The following is a 14,657-nucleotide window of genomic DNA, read 5'->3' on the forward strand; positions in this document are numbered from 1 at the left end:
CTGCGTTGCAGCCTGGCCCCCTGTTACGAGCGTTTCCCGCGAAGCGGGAAACGCGAGAGGTGGTGTAAAGCGCTACCAGCTAGCGCTACGGGGCTCCAGGCTCTCAGGGTCACAAAGCGCCTTTCCTCTTTAGATGAGCAGCAGAACGGCGAAACGAGCCTCTCCTCAAGGCAAGTAAGTCTTTGAAGTGTTATTAGCAACAATGTCATTTTGTGGGTCATGTTAGTAATTTAAGTTATCTAACAGTTTTATAAAGTTTCCTTCATTTCTCTTATTTTCATGTTGGCTGTTTCCTTTTCCTTGTTCATCATATATTACAGTAAAGGAGGTAGATGTGTTATGACTTTAATTCCTCCGTGGATGTAATATCTCTTATGTCATTAAGAGTGTTGGGGTGCGTGGATGGATTCCACCTTAGTCGGTTGTTCTTTGTCTGGCAGGAGGGAAACCACGTCCCCGGCAGGGTGTGAATAAAATAAAGGTTATTGTGTAAACTTGGCTGTCTCCAGCGTCCTCACTACACAGGCCTAGAACTTGTTTAGTCACTTATAATACATTTATATTTTTCCAGTGTGATTGTCCATGTCTTCCTCTGCGGCTTTAATTTTAATGGCAAACACTTTGCTTCGAAGATTTCTTCTTAGTCCCCTGGTACAATGGATGTTTATTACCGTGACAGTCAATGTTAACAAATTGAACATGAACAGTTCTCATTTCTGCCAGAAGATGGCAGCAGATTCTAAGATATAAAATATATGTATATTTCTATAAACAAGTTTTGGGTTTTTGAAGTGAAGTTAATACGATAAACACCAATTCAGGAAAATTAAATTTGTATTTTATGAAATGAACATATTAGAATAAGTTGCCTTCAGCTGCTGAAGATTGTGTTGATGGATTGCAACTATTCTGCTTCTTTTTGTACCTTAACCCATTTAACAACAGTACAATGTGCCAATTCCTTCAAATAGAATAAGACAGCAAGAACAATATTCATATGTTGATATACGCATTCTTGATAAGAAGGTTTGGCTAATGGAGTAACTTGGTCAAGATAGCGATTTCTGTATCTACTAATGTCAAAATCACTAATAATACGAATGTTACATCTCTTCTGCATCCAGCTCGAATACATGACATGTGGCAGTGGTGCCTGTTGTGCGTAAAACGGCACAGGGCCACCGCTGTGACATCATTGCTGACAGGCACGCATGCCCTCACTCCATGGGGTATATTTATGGCGCAGCGTGGCACTACAAGAAATCTGCTGTGCCGAGTTGCATCATTGAAAAATGCAGGGATCCACCATATTAACAAGAAAACAGTGCGCCCCTGTGCTCACCCCTGGGACAGCGCTAAAAAAGCTGCCTAGCACTAACGCAGGCATCCTTGCACCATGGTGTCTGCTTTAGAGGCATGATTGTTTATGTGCAGGAAGGGCACCGTCCCTGCACATAAACAATCAATTGCAATTTGTCTCTTTTATGTGTGTTGTAGAATGCAGCACACATAGAAAGAGCAAAAAATGAGGAGAAATAAAAGTACTTCTCCTCTTTGTGCCACACTAACGCCTCCGTTTGAATTGGCATTCGTTTTTGGTGATCCTCAGATTTGCACATCCTTGTAAAGCTGTGGCAGTGTCAAAAAGCAATGGGTGCTGCCTGGGTGCACCAGTCCAGAGCCATGCTGCTTGTCTCCTGTTTGACCTGAGAAAAACATGACCTCATCACATCTGTGCTTGGGATTCTGAAATGGCTACCTGTAAAGGTATCTGCCTAATCCACAGAGTCTAAGGGCCTCATTTATGAGCTTTTGGCACACGGTGTTGACGCAAGGATTCTTGATGTGCTGCCCTACGTCAAAACAAAAGGTCAGGAATGGGCCATATCACTGAGATACCGCACATTCCTGTCCTTTTCCCCTGCAATGCTGCACAATGGGCTGCCATCCACCAATGCAGGCACCCTTGCACCATGGTTCAAGGGTGCCTGCGTTGCAAGGCCAATTGTTTTTGTGAAGGGAAGGGACACCGTCCTGCACACTTGAGGCAATTTCCTCTTTCAATTTGTGCCGCAGCATGCAGCAGACATAGAAAAAGGGAAAAGTGAAGAGAAATGAAAACATTTCTCCTACTTAACGCTACCGCAATATTTGACTCATTCCCAGGTTTATGATTCCTAGTAAATCTAGGAATGCTTCAGATTCCATGGGTGTTGCGTTGGAACACCCACAGCAACACCCATGGGACGCCCCTATGACGCAACGTTCTGCAAGAAAGGGACACATATTTACAATGCTATGAAAAGCCACACAAAGTGGCTTAATGTGACATTGTAAATATGCTGCAGAACATTGCGCCACCGGAATGTCAAAAAAGTGCGTTCCGGTGGCGCAAAAGCACTGCAAGGGGTCTCATAAATGAGGCCCTAAGTTGTTTGTCCATTATCTTCCTACCAGATGCATAATGTCTTTCAGCCTTAATTTACTGTCCTTCTATCTGAATTGTTATACTACATTTGGATGAATGGCCTTTCATGTTTATTGCCCATCACTGTGGAGGCCTTAACCACTGTCTCCACGTATAGATTATGACTTTCAGGAGTTTGCTAAACATCTGTTTCTTCAATTTAACTGTAAGAATGTGGGTTCTTTAATTGCAGAGGATGTGAGTCCCACAGAAGTCAGCAACCTTCTGTTTACTTGGAGACGGGTACCGCACTGTCGCATTTGGCTTTCTCAGATTAGCATGGCCGAGAAGTCAAAGACCTATTCAGAGGAGGTAATGTAGGCTTCTACTCCAGTTCAGAGGCACTTTGCAAACAACCTTCAATAAATTATTGTCCAGGCAATGCTTTTATTTATAAAAAGGAAAACTACTTTAATACACACCCAATACTCAATACTACACATTATTGTACACATATCTACATAGTGGAGGTGGGAATACCTTTTTAAATTGCATTCATTTAGCACGTAATACCCCTGGCAAGGCATTGAAGTACTTTACAACGATTGGCATACTATCCGGGATCCCAAAGTTAGTGGTCACTCCAATGTCTATTGGTGTTAGTCTTCATGCTACAGAAAAACTATTTCATACATTTACTTCAGCTTCTTTGTGGCAAATAAATGACTTAGGTGTGATTATTAAAGAATGCTATGTTAGAAGCAAATGCTTGCTGAAATTAATAGATATTGCTAGGTTGCAGGGATATCACTTAGGGAAAAAAGAGAGACTGAGACAGAGAGGCATGAGATTCAGAATAGTGTATATACAGAAGATGCCTGAAGAAGGTAGAAGGGAAGGAGAAGTGCATTCAAAACAAATAAGGGAGGGGAAAGGTAACATTTCTAATTCTCAGTAATTTTTCATGCAAGATTTCAAAGAATACAGAAGGGGGAGATTTTTTGTGATAGCATGTAATTTGTAGATATAAACTAGGCCTGTGCAGAATTCACAGAGTTTTGCTATTTAAAAAAAATGGTGAGATTCCGTAAACGGGCGGAAGAATGCTCGTCCACCTGTACGTATTGCTTTTTTAGGCCAAGAGTGCATTCCATGCTTTTCTTCCTTGTGTTTCACTTCTTTTAGTTGTTCCTTTCTGTATGCTCTTTTCTTTTGCCTTACTTCTTTTATTTTTGACCCAGTGCCATGTCAGAACATGCAGCAAGGGGTGGGGCCAGTGTGGCTGCAATAAACTGCACACCTTGCTGTCAAGAGGTGCAGCCCGTCCCTTTTTTTCAGAGGAGGAGGTGGCTGCACTTGATTTTTTTGTGCACTGCCACCTCCATGCTGGCAGCAGGCAGCAGGCCCGGGAGAGGGATCACCCTGCTCTATCATTGGCTGCTGTGGGGGAGAGTGAGCTGATATGTGCGCCGTAGCGCTGAGGTGCAGTGCATGACACTGCTCCTATTACACCGCTGAGTGGACCTCACAGGTTCGAACAGGACCTGCTCGGCCTTCTGGCCATTGAGTTTGCGGGGCTCAGTGAGTAATAATATTTTGTTTTCTTAAAATGCTGTTATTTGTTTTTGATACAGCATGCTGCTCCTACGTAGAGGTAAGTTAAGTTTATGTTACAAATATTATCTGATACAGTTTGGCTAGCCAGGTGTTCAGTGCTACCTACTCGTATTTACTCGCTGGGCCTCATTAATTAAGAAGTCATACAGACTCATCTGTCCTGTCACTCAGATTGCAGTAGTATATCTGGAAGTTAGCATTCTCTGTGCCTTTTTTATGTAGCTCATACGGTCCCAATCTCCCAATGATGTGTAGTATCTATGTTTGAAATGGGAGACAGAGAGGTCCATCCAAGGGGGTTCAGAAGCAATGATCATTCGTTGCAATGAATTAGTAGTTCAAACTGTAGTTTAGCTTTAGGAAATTAGGAATAGTGCCTAGATTTAGTAAATTAGAAAGAGGTCAATACTAGTACTATAGGCAATCTGATTTAGAAACGTCCAATGCAACTGAATATTTTCGGAGATTAACTGTGTCACTAATCTCTTTTTCTATCTTCTTTATTTCTTACAGTAGTACCCAAGGGCAAGAGGTCATCACAGGCAGGTGAAGGGGCTGCTACGATGAGAGCTGTGGTGGGTGGAACCACAACTACCACGGCCAATGGTCCTGCTGGCTGCAGTATGTCCTGTTGTTATTATTATTATTTCCGTAACTGTCTCCTTTTTTTTCTTCTCCTCTAGCTAATGTTTGTTAAAACCCTGTTATCCCTGCATTATTCTTTTTTTATATTTCATGCATCTTTAGCTGACTTCCTCCTGTCTGTACTTTGTAGCTTTCTTCTGCTTTTTTAGTAGGCCTTCCCTTTCTCCTTATATATCTTGTGGTACTGTAAGAGAATGAGGTTTTTGTAGTCTGAAGATTGCTGGCCCAAGTAAGCCATAACTCATTACATATTTTTGTTGAGAAGCCTTTCTTCCTCATGCTCAAGCAGAAAGAACAATTAAGTCGCCATGCACCATGGTCATGCCCCCCCCAATAGTGCGTTATCATTCATTTATACAGTATCCCAGCAGTTACCATGACAATGCTGCATGGCAGGAGATTATGAGATCCCATTACATTTTCCAACCAAGACCATATGTCCATTGACCATTCCACCCCTTCATTGCGCTTCACTGTCTCGCAGTTATCATAGTTTAGCCCATCCATTGTGAAAAGTTTTGGTTGGCTTGACTACCTGGCTTTTCCAACATTGTCGACCAACAAACCTCCAAAAGTGATAGTTTTGATAGAAAGTACTGGTAATCAAACTGTAGTGAGGTATTGCAGTTTTACTCCTGGCATTTCACCACCCGTGACTTAACTGCAGCATGTTTCAATTTTGCACTGCAGTGTTGGCTGTGAAGTGTGTATCTGTTTCAGTTAATACAGCATTATGAAGTTTTCAATGCATTAGAAACAGAAAACAAGGTATGTTTCCCAGTGCCCACTCAGTCACCTCCTACTAGCACTTCACTTCATTAATCTTTCCTACGTTATGTCCTAGCCTACCAAAAAATTGAAAACATCTATTTGTGGCATGTGCCACATTTTTCTGGCCAAGTGATTTATGTATTTATATTTCATGGCTTCCGTGACGGATTTACACCTGTTCAAATCTACAGTGCCTGACTAAGCCAAAGCTTAGCACATGATGATCAGTGACACCCCATTATTCTATAGCACAACCTCTACATAGCCTATTCCCTCTAACTTTCCCTGCAGTAGAGTAACTTTCCTTACTCACAAGCACAGGTACTTGTTCAAAATAATTTTTGGTGGAGGGGGAATAGTGGGATTAAGTGCCTGATTTAGAGTTTTGTGGATGGCACATTCCGTGACAAATGTGCTCAATTAAAATCAAACTGTGCTCAATTAAAATCTATATACCGTTCCTTTCCCTGTAGTGCATTGCATCATTTTTTCCACTGTCTACAGACAGGATATCCATGTTATAAATTCTTAAAATGTACCTTTAAGTGGGGCTTTCCCTAGTTTTGAAGTTGATACCGAAAAAGTGTAAGTCCCTAGTAGTATTACTGCAGGATATTTCTCTAGTGTTGACTATGTTGATTTAATCCCATCATCTATTTAAAACAATACTATCTTTGATACAGTATTAGGAAGTATCCCCAGAGACAAACAGGACATCTACTTAATCAGCTTCATCCAATCTTCTCTTGCATTTAACCCATTTTCAACAGTGTTGAGTTTGGAAATGTACCACTGTTCTCTATTTTTACGTTTCAGTTCTATATTGCCGCGTCTTTTATTCCCTGTTATTTTCTGAAGTATAAACCAACGGAACTCCGTATGTTTGTGTTCTAGATTGGCATAATGTTAAACCAATGGGGAATTCAATTTATTAGTTTTTAATGTCGACCTATGTTCAAGTAATCTCAATCTTAGTTCTCTGCTAATTCAACTACATAGCCCAATCCATTGACCTATGTTCAATTAATCTCAATTTCAGTTCTCTACTAGTTTCAACTACGTAGCCCAATCCACATTGGCACAGCAACAAATTGAGCACTCCTACAGTTATTCAGGCCATTCTACTCAAAGGATTTACCCACTATGCAATGTACACATGTTGTGCAACTCCCAAATGTGTGGTTACCAATAGCTTTTGCCATTCGGAGAGTGCCATGTTGTAAAAGGTTTATTTCTCTGTAAGTGTGCACTAGTGATTTATGGAGATTGGAATTCCGTTTAAAAGCAAAAAGTTTTTTTCGAATTTGGTATCCTCATTGTCATTAAATATGTTCCAATTGGAATTAACAATATTTATTATTATATAACTAATACTTGAAAATTGACTGACAAATACTAATCATTCATTGATACCTTTATTTTTATAACACTTGTCAGATCTGTCCAAAATGCTTTCGCAATTGTTAAAGATGCCTTGTTGAACGCATGTTTGATCAATTTCTTTGGGTGGCCTCAAACTAAAAACTTGTCTTTAAAAATATCAGAGTGTTTTAAAAATCTCCCAAGGGAGAACAATTACTCTGCAACCGGAGGAATTGTCCAAATGGGAATTGTTCAAAGGGGATATTGTCTTTCTGTGTCTTTCAATGACAAGAGAGCTTCTTCCATTTAGGAAAGTTTTACTAGTTGGAACTAAGTGTGGAGAAGTGTGGCTCAATGGTTAGAGCGGCAGACCCTGATGCAGAGGTCTAGCCCGGGACCAGGGTTCAATTCCTTGCCTCGGCGGTTCTTGGGCTCAAAATTACCTGATAATTCTCGCCTCGTGCCTATTCCAATCAAGGAGTCCCACTCTGGGCAATAGCTTGCTTAATCTCCACAACGGCCCCCACAATGCTAAGGATGCCTGGCCTCCACCTTGGGGGTGCCCAGGAGTGGACGCCTCACAGGGAAAGCCAGGATGGGTTCCACAGCGGTATTCGTACAAGCACCTTGAGACCCTTGCGGGTGAGTAGTGCGCTATACAAGTATCAATTTAAGGCGGTTTGGACTACATACGAGGACACTAAGATAAGCACACTTAGGGCTCCATTAGGATGGCGGGTGGACTTTGCCTGCCCGCCATCCCTGTGCAAAACGGGACCGCCCACCATCAGAGTAGCAGTTTCGCCTTGGCCATTAGGATGCACCCGCCACACTGGTGGGCGCATCCTGTATTTTTACCATTGCGGTGGGCGGTGCTGAAAGCGCCGCCCACCGCAATGATAAAAATGCATGTCATGCATTTCAAAGCACAACATGACAGGCCCCCTGCGGTGCCTGCCATGTTTCACTTTGAAATGCGGGGGGGTACCATAGGTACCCCCCATGTGCCCACAACAGGCCCCCGCATGGAGTCTCTGCATGCCTTTCTGTTCCCCAAAGCTCATCATATTATGGATGGCGGTGTCTTATAGACACCGCCACCATATTAAACATTCTCCACCCCGGCCGCAAGGTGACCGGGGCAGAAAAGCGGCAGACGGTCTTTCCATCCGCCGCGGTCCCCCCGCCATACTAATATGGCAGGGGGAAATGGGTGGCGGGCGGCAATGGATTTCGGGCGGATCACCAGTGCCTGCATGGCGGTGGCGATCCGCCCGACATCCTAATGGGCCCCTTAGTGTTGTGGTATTTGTTTTTCAGTCACTGGGAAGGAAGTAGAATTAGAAGTTTCCATCTAGCTCAAAATGACCAAGGGACGTTTTTTAACTCCCTACGTGTGGTTTCACTGATGCTCATCGACCTCAGGGTTTTGATAACAAATAATAGAAGCTTAACCTCATAAGTGCTGCGCCTATTCCAACGGCCGACGGCACCACTACCTCGAGAGTGCTGCCGTTGGCCGTTGGACGTTCCAAATGCACCTGCGCAATGGAACGTTCAGCACTGGAGCTGGACGTTCCATAGCTGCTAAGGTGTTAATTAACTATAGAGCTGAATCACAAAATAATGATAATGTTAAACGCTTGAGTTGGCGGTATTGTTTATTTTGAAAATTATCACTATTATTCCAGGGACACCGTGAACAGACAGTCGGGTAGCATTGGAAAAATTGTGTTTTCAGCCCACTTAATAATCACATGAAGCGTTCTATGTACTTTTGAAATATCGGCACATAAGCACGACAGATGGAATAGGTATGCTCTAATTTAAAATAGTTATTGCAACCCAATGAACTACCTGGGGCATGGGGCTACTAATACTGTCCCTTCTTGTCTATTTGCCTATGTGCAGATCCTCGTCTGTACTTCCAGTTTTTCGTCTGTACTTCCGGTTTTTATTTTAACATGAACAGCTTTTCATCGAGTGCTGTTCATCTGTGAGTTACTCAAATGGGTTACAAATAAGCATGAGAGAGCGGGGGATATTGGGAAACCCCATGATTGTGTTGGTTGTTATGTACTGGTGAAAAATGTTATAGTGAATATTAAAAATATGGACGATAATGTGATGCCTTTCTTGAACAACAACCCTAGTCTTGGGGGAAATGCATGAGTTCGGGGATATGGGAATATTTACTCTTTTTGGTCCAGATTAGATTAAGTAACAAATTATTCATATATGTATGTTTTATATGCACAATGAGAATATGGATCATAAATATTGTTTTCTCATATAGGTTTTAATGAGAAATTTTGAGGAGAGGAGAAGATGTAAGTTTATTGAACTGAAGAAGGTGGTCTTATTCTATTCACTTCAATCCACTAAACTGTGTCGACGTTCTGTTGTTGTTAAATTTGTGCACTATAGAAGCACATCTTGACAAAGAACGTGTTTTTTGTAATGTGATGTTTGTGTGTATTCGCCTGAATTAACTTTTTGATGACAAATGTGATTGTCTCTGTGTTGTCTCTTTTACTTTTATAATGTAAAATATGTTAGATACATGTTTTTTAAAGATCTTTGTATTTAATTGCAAATGATGTATATTTTATTTGGATATTCTTATTAATTGGACGGGCCCAGGGGCTAGGGACGCTGTTACCTTCTACTCCTCCACTGCCCTCATGAATCTACAACCCTCTGCGAGCCCCTTACCGCTCGACACCTGGGCGCGGATCACTTCTCTTGGAATCGCTGGCAATTTCCCCCCCCACCTGGGTCCGGATGCCTCTCCCTCCCTACCCATTACTGCTGAGTCACAGATCCGCTTACTTTATTTAAACACTCGCTCTCTTGTCAGACATCAAACTGACATCTTTCACTTACTCATGACTGAGAGGCCAGATGTCCTCTTACTGTCTGAGACCTGGCTTACCGACGACTCCCTCCCTGACATCCTGGCAGCGCTACCCCCAGACTACTACCTGCTGAATACCAACCACTCAGGGGGCCGCTCCGGGGGGGGTGGGGGTCGCATCGGCAATACGTAAGAACCTCAAGGTCATTGCCCCTACCTCTATGACCCTCCCTGAAGTGGATAACCTGGTTCTTAGCCTTGGGACTGAGGCAGGTGCAGTTACCCTTATGCTACTCTATCGCCCCCCTCAGCCCATGCCTTCTTTCCCTTCATCCTTCATTGAACAGCTCGCTAATCTCGCCACCTCCTCCCCCCGCATAGCCATTGTTGGGGACTTTAATTACTGGTTCCAGCATGAGGACGCCGGCCCTCATGCCACCGAACTGTTCGAGGCTTTCTCGAGCTTGAACTTTAGCCAATTAGTCAAGTCTCCCACTCACAGTGGCGGCCACATTCTCGACCACATTTGGGTCCATGGGGTCAAGTCCTCCTGCCCGCTTGTCACACCTTGTGTTTGGTCTGATCATTTTCTAATTGATACCACTCTATCGGCGGTCGGCCAGATCAGGATTCCCCCGCGGGAGGGCGGCACCGCTCGTAAGTGGAAGGCTGTTGACCCCTCCAAACTGTTATCCCACCTGTCTCAAACGTGCCCCTCTGTCCCCAACGATATCAGTACCAACGAGCTAGATGGTCACATCTCTGACTGGCTCAGGTCAGCTAGCGATATCTTTGCCCCCTTAACCAAGTTTCCCCGGTCCCGACACAACAACTCTCATAAATGGTTCACCCCCCAACTCAAAGCCCTACAGTTAGAACTTCGCCAATCTGAACGCAAGTGGAGGAAAGACTACTGCCCGCCTAGCAGAGAGACCTATGTGGCAGTCCGCAACAAGTATAAATCAGCCATCTCTGTCGCCAAAAAAGCTTATGCTTCAGAGAGAATCCTATCAGCCCCTTGCAAGTCGAAGGAGATCTTCAAAGTCCTTGATGAATTTACTTCTGACCCCAGGACGCTCCCGACTCAGGCCCCCACACAGGAATCCTGTAAGGCGCTCAGCACATTTTTTATACAGAAAATTGTTATGATTAAGGACACTATCCCGGTCACCCCACCTGGCGCTGATGCTGTTACCCTCCCTCACAATGCCCTCTCCCTTACACAATTTCCCCCTCTAGATTTCACATCCCTAGCAACCCTTGCCGTCCGCATCAAGTCTGGTTCTCCTGACGATGGCTGCCCACCTTCCATACTCCGGGACATCTGCCATTCTCTACCCGACTGTATTCTTCCCCTGCTGAACTCCTCTGTTTCTTCCGGGACGGTACCTAGCTCCTTCAAGGAGGCTGTTCTGGTGCCCCTGTTGAAGAAGCCCGGAGCCGATCCCGCCGTCCCGGCGAACTATCGCCCTATCTCCCTCTTGCCCTTCTTCTCTAAAATCTTGGAAGCCCATGTCACCTCCTGCCTCTCAAAGTTCATCCAGAGCTCCAACTTCCTCGAGGCCAACCAGGCCGGCTTCCGACCCGGCCACTCTACGGAGACTGTGATCTTGGCCGTGTTGGATGCCTTGAGAGACGGCGCTGACAAGGGTACCCCCCAGGCCTTGGTACTATTAGATCTGTCGGCCGCTTTCGACACGGTGGACCATGACATCCTTCTCCACCGTGTCGAGCAGGCCGGCATCCAGGGCCTGGCGCTGGCATGGGTCAAATCCTTCGTTACCGGGAGATCCCAGACCCTCAGCCTAGGTACTTTTAGGGCTCCCAGGGAGCACTCGCCTTGTGGGGTCCCCCAGGGCTCCTCCTTATCCCCTCTTCTCTTTAATCTCTATCTTTGCCCCCTTCTTTTCTCTCTGAGGCAGTGGGACGTCACCGTTTTCAACTATGCGGACGACCTGCAACTCATCTTTCCTCTTAACTCCCCCTCTGCTATTCCCAATTTCCAGGCAGTCATGTCCCATATCCTTCAGTGGATGTGTCAGAACCAACTAAAACTGAACCCAGGAAAGACGGAGCTCCTTCTTCCCGGCAGGAGCTCTGCCTACTGGGGTCCTCACTTTTGGCCGGCCGAACCCGGTCTCCCCCCGACCCCGGTGGCCTCGGTAAAAAGTCTCGGGGTCACCATTGACTCTGGGCTATCCCTTGGGCCCCAGGTGGGGACGGAGGTCTCCTCCTGTATGTTCCAGCTGCGCAGGATCAGGAAGGTGGCTTACCTCCTGACTCCTGATGCCCTGCTCCAAGTTATTATGGCCCTTGTCCTCTCCCGCTTGGATTTTTCGAATTCCATCTACTATGGTTTGCCTAAATCCTCCCTCCTTAGGCTGCAAATCATCCAAAACCAAGCGGCGAGACTGGCCCTCGGGATACCGAAATGGCAATCTGCCAAACCCCTCCTCATCAAATTGCACTGGCTCCCTGTCAGCTTGAGGGCAGCCTTCAAGCTCGGCTGCCTCATTTACAAATCTCTTTCTGGTTCTCGCCCCGCTTTCTTGAAATCTCTCATCAGGCCCTACTGTCCCTCACGCAATCTCAGATCATCACACCTACACTTCCTGGTTGTCCCCCCCCATCAAACTCTGCAGATCTGGCGGTCGGAGATTTGCATACCTTGGTCCTAAATTCTGGAACTCCCTCCCTGCCTCAGTCAAGACCGCCAACACCCTCATCCAATTCCGTAAATCATTAAAAACCTGGCTCTTCCCACAGCCCAGCTAAAGTCCCTCTGTCCCCTCAGCATCCAATCAGCGCCAGGAAACCCACGGTGACAGTGCGCTTTACAAGCACCCCTTAACATAACATAACATAACATAACATAAGTGTTTCAATATCCCCTGGATTCACGTTTCCTTCAAGGCTGTGTTTACACCTTGGCTGCTAATGGTTTTCCCCTCCTGTGCTGATCCTTATCAAACCCCATTGTTCATGACGAGCTCAGCTCGTCATAAGCACAGCTCCACTGTGCCTCATGACGAGCTGAGCTCGTCATGAGCAGGGAAGGGGTTAATGCATGTGTGTAGAGTGTATATGGAGTGTTTATGAGATAAGTGAACCTGAAGGAAAATATCAATTTGACTTTTGCGTCTTATTCGATGCCCTGTCCCTTTGGTCTCTTGGGCCCCTCACTTTGTATTTGATGTTAATTCACTGCAGTCAATCCTTTTTATGTGAGGCATGTGTGGGGAAAACTTGGCCCTTAGACTAATCACATCAAACATTCCAATGGCCCTAGGGGACATCAATGTTCTGCTACGTGCCACTGTATAATCATGTGTTTGCACTGAGCATTATTTACATTTTGCATTCTTTATTGATAAAGTTTCTCCTGTCGGTTCACCATCTCAGCAGGAGATAGCAGCCTAGCTGAGGCAGCAATGGGTGCAAGCCATTCAGGCCAAAATTTTCCAGTTGCTGGCTCTGGAGGAGGAGGAGGAGGTGGAAGCATCTGCCACTGCCCCAGTACATCTGGCCAGCCATCAGCGCCTCCATCCATCACACCATTGGCAGCACAACCGGCAGCTGGGATCCACTACTGCTGTTCCCCCATACTCATCATTATCCACAGACTGCTTCCAATGCTGTGTCCTATGTCAGCTGGCACTACTTCCCCGAGAGGTAGCATGCCTTCACACCCAGATCTATGCCATTTAACCTCTTTTAAAAAATATATATTTGCTCTAATGGGAGGGACTTCTGTTGCAGGTGGAGAGAGTGGAAATTGTGAAGGGTAGTTGGACTTTGTTCTATTTTAGTTTCTGTGGACATTGGTTGGGGTGATTTTATTTTATTTAGGGAGAGGAGTGAGCCTGTTGTTGGTGAAAAGAGTGGGTACTATTGTCAAAAAATTAAAGGGAAATTGTTTATGAAGGAAATCTGCCGTTTGTGTTTTACTTTGCAATACTGCCTTTTAGTTCATTCTCTTTTTATTAATCCACTTATCAAAGTGTATAGCAGTTAGTTAGAATATTTTTTAACTACCTTCTGTAACTATAATTCCCACCAGGGAGGTTTGCCTATGCCTAGGTTGCCTACAGCAGCCTATTCAAAAAATCATAATCTTCAGTAGAAGTTAGTTACTAACGAAACTAGTTCACTTCACGCCATAGTGCTCTTACATTAATAGATTAAGCGATGCCTGCTACCTCCCCCAAACTTCCAAAATCATATTGCATGGTTTCTAAGGTTTCTTCTCAATGGTGGTGGTAGTAGTAGCAGGCTTGCACACTGAAATTGAAGACATCACAAGCGAGGTCCGACTCCCACCCACATGAACTCTAACTGTAGGATGAATCAAAAATTGTATCCAACACAGGCAGCAAGATTAATTGAAATTACAAAGTTAGTGGGCGATTTATCTATATCATAACCTATCAAAACCTGAGACCAGACTGCTGCAATGACACAAAGATCTAATATTACTTTAAAATCTAGCACTGGTAACTGCTTCTGAGCAATGGGGAGATAGTATTAAATGTATTAAAACAATTAAACTAAACTTACAAAATCCTCAAGTCAGGAGAAGCAGATTCAGAGCAAGGTTAAGCATTTATACAACATATGGCCTGAATGATGATGTTGACGAATTATGTTATATATGTAAATTATTAATTCCTTTTATGTGTGGGTGGGTAAGTGGTGCTGGTGTGGGCTATTGATCAGGTAATAGAAGATCCTGCTGTGAGTTGGTGTCACTTTCATCATAGACTTGTGTGAGATCCATTTATGGTGTAAAGTCACACCTCAATATATATCACACAGCCTGGGGGAAGAGGGTTTGGGTTTGATTACTGGATGGGAATGGGTAGTTGGTGAAACAATAGACAACGATATTCATCAGATAGTTAAGCAGCACATCATCATAACCAAATCTATTGTGGAAGGAAACAAAGGAATGAGAGTTCAATTAAATGTATTGCAAACAGTCCTCCAGCCCTAGAGAGA

At 44.4% G+C, this 14,657-nt stretch overlaps 1 long non-coding RNA gene across 1 annotated transcript in view; it reads left to right on the top strand.

Moving 5' to 3' along the window:
• Window positions 1–13,438, top strand: part of LOC147726229 (uncharacterized) — a 376,355-nt gene extending 362,917 nt beyond the window's left edge. The window contains exons 3-5 of the long non-coding RNA XR_015309421.1: window positions 4,538–4,645; window positions 9,099–9,132; window positions 13,062–13,438. This is a non-coding gene — a long non-coding RNA (uncharacterized LOC147726229). The remainder of the gene's footprint in view (window positions 1–4,537; window positions 4,646–9,098; window positions 9,133–13,061) is intronic.
• Window positions 13,439–14,657: the final 1,219 nt, after the last annotated feature.

The sequence above is a fragment of the Lissotriton vulgaris genome, chromosome 3_1 (assembly GCF_964263255.1).
Source record: "Lissotriton vulgaris chromosome 3_1, aLisVul1.2, whole genome shotgun sequence".
NCBI lineage: Eukaryota > Metazoa > Chordata > Amphibia > Caudata > Salamandridae > Lissotriton > Lissotriton vulgaris.